This window comes from Sceloporus occidentalis, unplaced genomic scaffold (genome assembly GCF_023333645.1).
Source record: "Sceloporus occidentalis isolate IW3139 unplaced genomic scaffold, rSceOcc1.0.p SCAF_2, whole genome shotgun sequence".
Taxonomy (NCBI): Eukaryota; Metazoa; Chordata; class Lepidosauria; order Squamata; family Phrynosomatidae; genus Sceloporus; species Sceloporus occidentalis.
In genome coordinates, this window is record NW_028316982.1 from 89,134,347 (window position 1) to 89,140,505 (window position 6,159).

Genomic DNA, 6,159 nt, shown 5'->3' on the forward strand with positions numbered 1-6,159 from the left:
ATGTGTTGAGATAATTTTTTCAGCAGAAAAAGAACCTGATATGGGGAAAGCACATGTAAATAGAAAATTTGTTACAAACCAAAAGGGAATGGGGATAAAATACATTTTATTAAGACTATCTATTCTGTTTTGTTCTGTTCTTATTGGGATGATTTTCTTGCCCCAGCTGATAGTAAGTTTAAGAAAAGGCTTAGCCTCTTCCCCCAGACAAAAGTTAAACCAGAGAAGCAAATGTAAATGTTCTTCTGTAGACTCAGTACAGATGGATTTGTTCTGGGACATTTTAACTACTCCAAAATATGTTCAAATTTGGCCGGAGGTAATGAAATGTTCCCAAAATCATTTATGGGGGCATGTCTTTGAGGCTGCGTTTGTGTGTGTGTTCCTGCTCATGAAAGTTACTGTCAGATCTATTTTTGCTCTTACACTAAGGGAGGCCAGGGTTAGATTTTTCAACAAGGAGCTGTGAATAGCTTAATTCTATTTAGTGTCAACCTTTGTGCGTTTTAGCTATATTGTACTTGTTTTAGATTGTAAGTGAACTTGACTGCTAATTTTAGTGAAAAGATATGGTATAAATAAATATGATGATTATAATATTAAAATAAATATGATCCCATCTGTTCAGAGCTGGTACTTCCATTATTCCTGAAAGAATCAGAATGCACCAAACATTTTACATGTTCACAGTGCAGAGAGCCTGCATGCTGTAGTGGCTTGATTGTTGGACTATGGGTCTGGTGAACAAGGTTTGTATCCCTGCTTGGCCATGAAAAGCAACTAGGTGACCTTGGACAAGTCACACTCTCTTAGCCTCAGAGGAAAGTAAAGGTAAACCTCCACTGAACAACAACAAAAAAAAAATCCTGTGGTAGATTCATTTCAGGCTGGAAATGATTTGAAGTCACACAACAATAAAAGGCAGAAATTTAACTTTGACTAGGTTTCAAAACTTAAAATACTTCTTTTTTTTAATCACAGCAATCTATAAGAATTATATTTCCAAGAAGACCCTTGCCCTTCTTCTGAAGTATTCTGGATCGCCTCGCTGGAAATGTGGGACATCAGACTTGGGATTCTGAGGAAGACTTGCCACTGGATATTCTACCCCATGTAAGGAATGTCCATGAATCAATCAATCATCAATCAATCAAGCTCTCTGTCTGTCTGTCTGTCTGTCCAGCTGCGAATGTGTGTGTGCATGCATACACACGCATACATAGGCATACACATTAAAAAACATTTTACAGGTTGCCTACCTCTTATTAATTTGTTAGAGCTGCCCATGTATGGCAGGTGCATGAATCGTGTGCTCCACAGGAGGCATATATCCATTTGGGGAATACCATGTGGCCTTTAAGACCTCCAAATTGCCCCACATTGGTGTCTGTATGTGCCTTCATGTCATCTTTTGATGAATTTCAGAGGGATTTCACATGAATTTCACAGGGTTTTCTTAGCAAGAAATACTCAGAGGTGACTTGACATTGTCAGTACACAGTGTAACTGATCTGATTCCACTTTCACTGCTATGGTTCCATTCCATGGAATCCTGGGATTGGCACTTTAAGGAGGAAAACTTAGAATTCTCAACTAGAGAGCTCTATTGTGTCACCAAACTACAAACCCCAGGATTACCGGTGGAAGTTAAAGTGAGATCATAGGACTATAACTGTGCCGTATGAAAGGGACCCTGGTGTTGCTTAAAAGGTTGCTATTCAGGTTCCTGGCATTCTTTGCTTTTTTTCTTACTGGTTGCCACCGACATGGGATGTGTGTGCATGAAGACAGTGAAAAAGGCTGTCCAGGTCATAAGTGAAAAATATTATACCTCGCCTTGGGATTGACTTCCACACAAACAAGCGAGTATGTGAGGAGATTGCCATCATCTCTAGCAAAAAACTGTGCATCAAGATTGCAGGGTAAGTCACCCATCTAATGAAATGTATTCAACGAGGGCCGGTCATAGGCATCTCCATGAAGCTACAGGAAGAAGAAAGAGAAGGGGTAACTATGTCCCTGAGGTTTCTGTCCTGGATCAGGAGATCATTGAAGTGGACCCTGATACCAAGGAGATGTTGAAGCTGCTGGATTTTGGTAGCTTGTCTAACCTGCAGGTTACACAGCCCACCGTAGGGATGAACTTCAAAACCCTAAGAGGAGCCACCTGAAGCCGTTTCTGTACTGTCACTTTTACAATAAATATATAGAAACACACACACACACAAAAGATCCCCATTCAAACAGTAACCAGGTCTGGTCCTATGCTCAAACTCCCTGGCAGTATTAGTGTTTTTCTTTCTTTGTTTAAAGTTTAGGCCCTTCTGAGCAGTTTCAGGGGATACCAATCCCCCAACATCCTTAATTTGGGCTTAAAATGAGTTCATAAGTGATGAGTAGTCACTTCTGTGATGCAAAATGGTGCCCATGATGGGATCTCTGGAAGAACCCACAATGGCAGTCTTTTGGCCTTCAGGGCTCTGAATTAACTCTATCCATGGTGTATACAATGTTTTGCAGAGGTACATAAGTAAGAAAAGGATAGGTTCTAGACTGAAGGAGTTTACAGTCTGAATTTTGGTGCCAGAGGAAAGCAGGGGTAGAGGGGGATTAATGTGAGCAACTAAGCACTACAGATCCCAGCACTGACAGTGGACAATGGCAACTTCAGAACATGCTTGGTTACTGTGCTGTGCTACCAGTAACAAAGAGGGAGCTTAAAAATAAGTCCTCATCAGTCCCCACTTTTTCTAACCTTCATTTTGCTCCTGAAGAAAGCTGATGTCAGTGTTGGGCTGATTAGGTTTGCCAGTGAATCTGGTTCAGGAAGTAATGAGGCTGTAACTTTTCAGAGGTTTGGAAAGTAACTTCCACCTTCTCCCAGTTTTGAAATTTGAAGCCCCACCTAATTAAAGTTGAATGACACTAAAGAAAATGTTTAACTGTACTTGGAGCCTGTCGGTGGTCCCTATATCCTGGAGACCACAAGGCTTAAAATGAAATGAAGCTGTATGCTTATTGTGCAGAAGACATTTGATTTATTCTCAATCCATCACTTGACTAGAAGTTGTCATTTCTAATCAATATCATAGGAGAAACCCCAACGCTCAGATGAACCAAGGTGACTGCTTGTTAGAAAAATCCCTCCAGGAGCTGGGCTGATTATCTGCCTTTGAAGGGTACACTAGCTTTCTCGAAATTTTGAGGGAGTGTCAGGATCAAGGCCAGAAGGCTTTTCCAAATTTGTCTTGGAATTAGCATAGACGAGCTGCAGCAGATGTAAACATACTTCCCAAAGTTGATCTGAGCTTCAAATAAAAACATGACAGGCTATCTTGGTGGAATTCTTGTCAGACATAGACAGCTTTGTGTCAAGTGGGCATCTGGAGAAGATGTTATCTGACAATTACATAGAACAGGATCTGCTACCAGGGAAGAGTCTGCAAGTAGATTTTATGAAGTACCTCTAGGCCGGTTAACCTTCACTAGGTTGATTTAAACTGCCAAGTGAAATGCAGTGCACACAACTTATGCTGCTCTACCAAAATCACATGCAAGTAGGTCACATTAGTTTTGATGGAACCTATGACCATTTTGTGTTTAGGATCATGACCATAAATAGTATGAAGGCATACATCCAGTAAAATAGTGTACAAACTGGGGTGGGTGAGAGGAAAATGATTTGTGAGATCATAGTGTTTATAGAGACATCTGGATATTCCATACTGATATTTAATAGCAGTTGGTGAATTCCATGTCAGTGCCTCGGTGAATCTGCTCTGGATTTTAAACCACATTTTAAGGTGCTGCGCCTATTTTGGAATTCTGCATCTGGAATAGTTTTGTGAAGTCAGAAGCTGAGCAAGCCTGTTGTCTTGAACACCAGTTCCCATCATTCCCTGGCCAGCATGGTTGGGGTGGTAGTCCCAATATAGCTGAAGGATGCCAGGCTTGGGAAAAGCTGCCATATATGATTTGTTTCTGGAATCTGCCATTCCTGTGCTCAAGATAACAAATTATTGTTACATTTATTCTGTTCAGTGGCTTGGGAGCCCTGGAGCTTTTGTTTAGAATATTGGCACTCTTCTGATCCTGTACACTTTCATTAGTTACTAAGCCAACCATTTAATTGATCTGGCAGAGCAGCTCATCATAGATCTCTTCCTGTAACAGATAATCAGTGCTGGTTCAGAAGAGGGCAAGGAAAGTGAATACAAACACTGCCCCTTTCCCTCTGATACTGGGAAAGTGATGATCAGTTTGGAATGGGTGGGGCAGAGGGATGGGTTGGCGGGATTCAAACCAGGGTCACGTTTCAGCTAGGGGCTGCAGATCTCTTGGGGTTCAGGTCTTGAAATATAGGGGCAGAGTTGCTAATGGCTGGTAGGCATTGTTGAACAACAGCAGTAGACATTCTTCAAGCAGCATGGCCACTTGGCCAGGGGGAGTCTTAAAAAGTAATTAACAAGTAATTAAAAAGTAATTAAAAAGTATTTTTTAAAAAGGCTCTGATGCTTGTGAGTAGCAGGGATTGCCTCCTGGTAGCTCTGCTTTGACTCCTGCTTTGCCACCTCACCTATTGCTTTATTTATTGCTTTATTTATTTATTTATTTATTTATTTATTTATTTATTTATTATCACATCTTTCTTCTCAGATGGGACCCAAAATGGTTCACATCGAGTTAAGAATGAGATACACTTGGCTCTCCACATTTGTAGGGGTTAGGGACGCAAGATCCCCATGAATATGAAAAATTGCAAATAACGCCCCCCCCCCCCCGCCGCACAGAAGCCACTTAAAGTAAGGGGTGGGCTGGAGAAGAGGAGCATGCGTGTGCACTTTCCTGATGATGCAGGTCTGGCATAGTTTCCTGACACACTATGCCCCGAATGTGGTGGGAAACCACAAACCATGTATGTCATTTGGCCTCTCTGTTTTAGGCCATAAATATATAATACCCTGAAGGCACTAGATCCCATGTGATTTTGGAAGTTAAGCAGATTCAGGCCTGGTTGAACGAGAGACCACCAGTGAATACGAGGTGCTGTAGGCTACATTTCAGGGGAAGGAACTGGCAAAACTACTTCTGAGGATTCTTTTCCTAATAACACCCTATGAAATCCATGGGGTCTCCACAATGAGACAGACTTGAAATCATCTATACATGCAAGTTTGTCTCACTGAATGATTGCTATTGGGGGGGGGGGGGGTGACCAAGTAAATATAGAATATATACAGATCAGTTAGTAATGTATTCCTGAGCAGTACTTCTTTAACAGAAAATTTGGTACCAGTGGCAGAAATAAAATTAAGACAATAAGGACAGGGTTCCTATACCGGAAAAAAGAGCAATTCAACATGTTTCAACAAACATTTTATCCAAAACTAATATGCACATATGAAATGAAACAACCTTGCCAGGTCATCTTTACATAAGTAAACAAAAACATTTTGAATCTTCTAGATGCTACTTGAAAGCTTCTTCCAAAGGGCATCCAGGAATGATTTAATTTTTAAAAACCAGCCTCCATATTTTTCTGATTTTCATTTTGGTGGCCAAACATAGAGATTTTTTAAATAAAGAACATGCTAATGCTAGGTCCATGTAGCGAACCTATGGCACGCATGCCCTTTCTGTCAAGTGAAGTCATTTCTGAGGGCACACAGAGAGATGGGAGGGTGGGGGAAGAGTAGGAACGGGCACATGCCTGTACCTCCTCTTCCCACACTTTCCTGTGCCTTTAGCTGCCTCTCTGTAGCTAAAGGCACAGGAGGGTGGGGGGGGGGGGGAGGAAGAGGAACAGGTGTGCGCCTTTTCTTCCTCTTCTTCCTGCCCTCCCGTGCCTTATTTGTCTCTGGGGAAGCCCTGCCCCTGAAGGTGGAAGTCCCATCCCCCTGTCACCAGGTAACACTCGGTGTGGGAACAGCCTCTAAAATATTCACCATCATGGTGCTAGGTGTTTAGATGCTTATCTATTTTCCCCTTTTGCTCTCTATTTTACTATTCATACACACTCAGTAAGAGATTCTGGAAGCAGCTGCTGTTTATCTTGCCTGTTGTAGGCAAGCACAAACCTACAGTAGGATCAGCTACAACAGAATCCCTTTCTTTCCCCAGATCAAGATTTATTGTATTGTTTTACTGCAGACATCCTGT

At 41.7% G+C, this 6,159-nt stretch overlaps 1 pseudogene; it reads left to right on the plus strand.

Moving 5' to 3' along the window:
• Positions 1-1,766: 1,766 nt before the first annotated feature.
• LOC149318658 (small ribosomal subunit protein eS17 pseudogene) lies at positions 1,767-2,217 on the plus strand (annotated as a pseudogene).
• Positions 2,218-6,159: the final 3,942 nt, after the last annotated feature.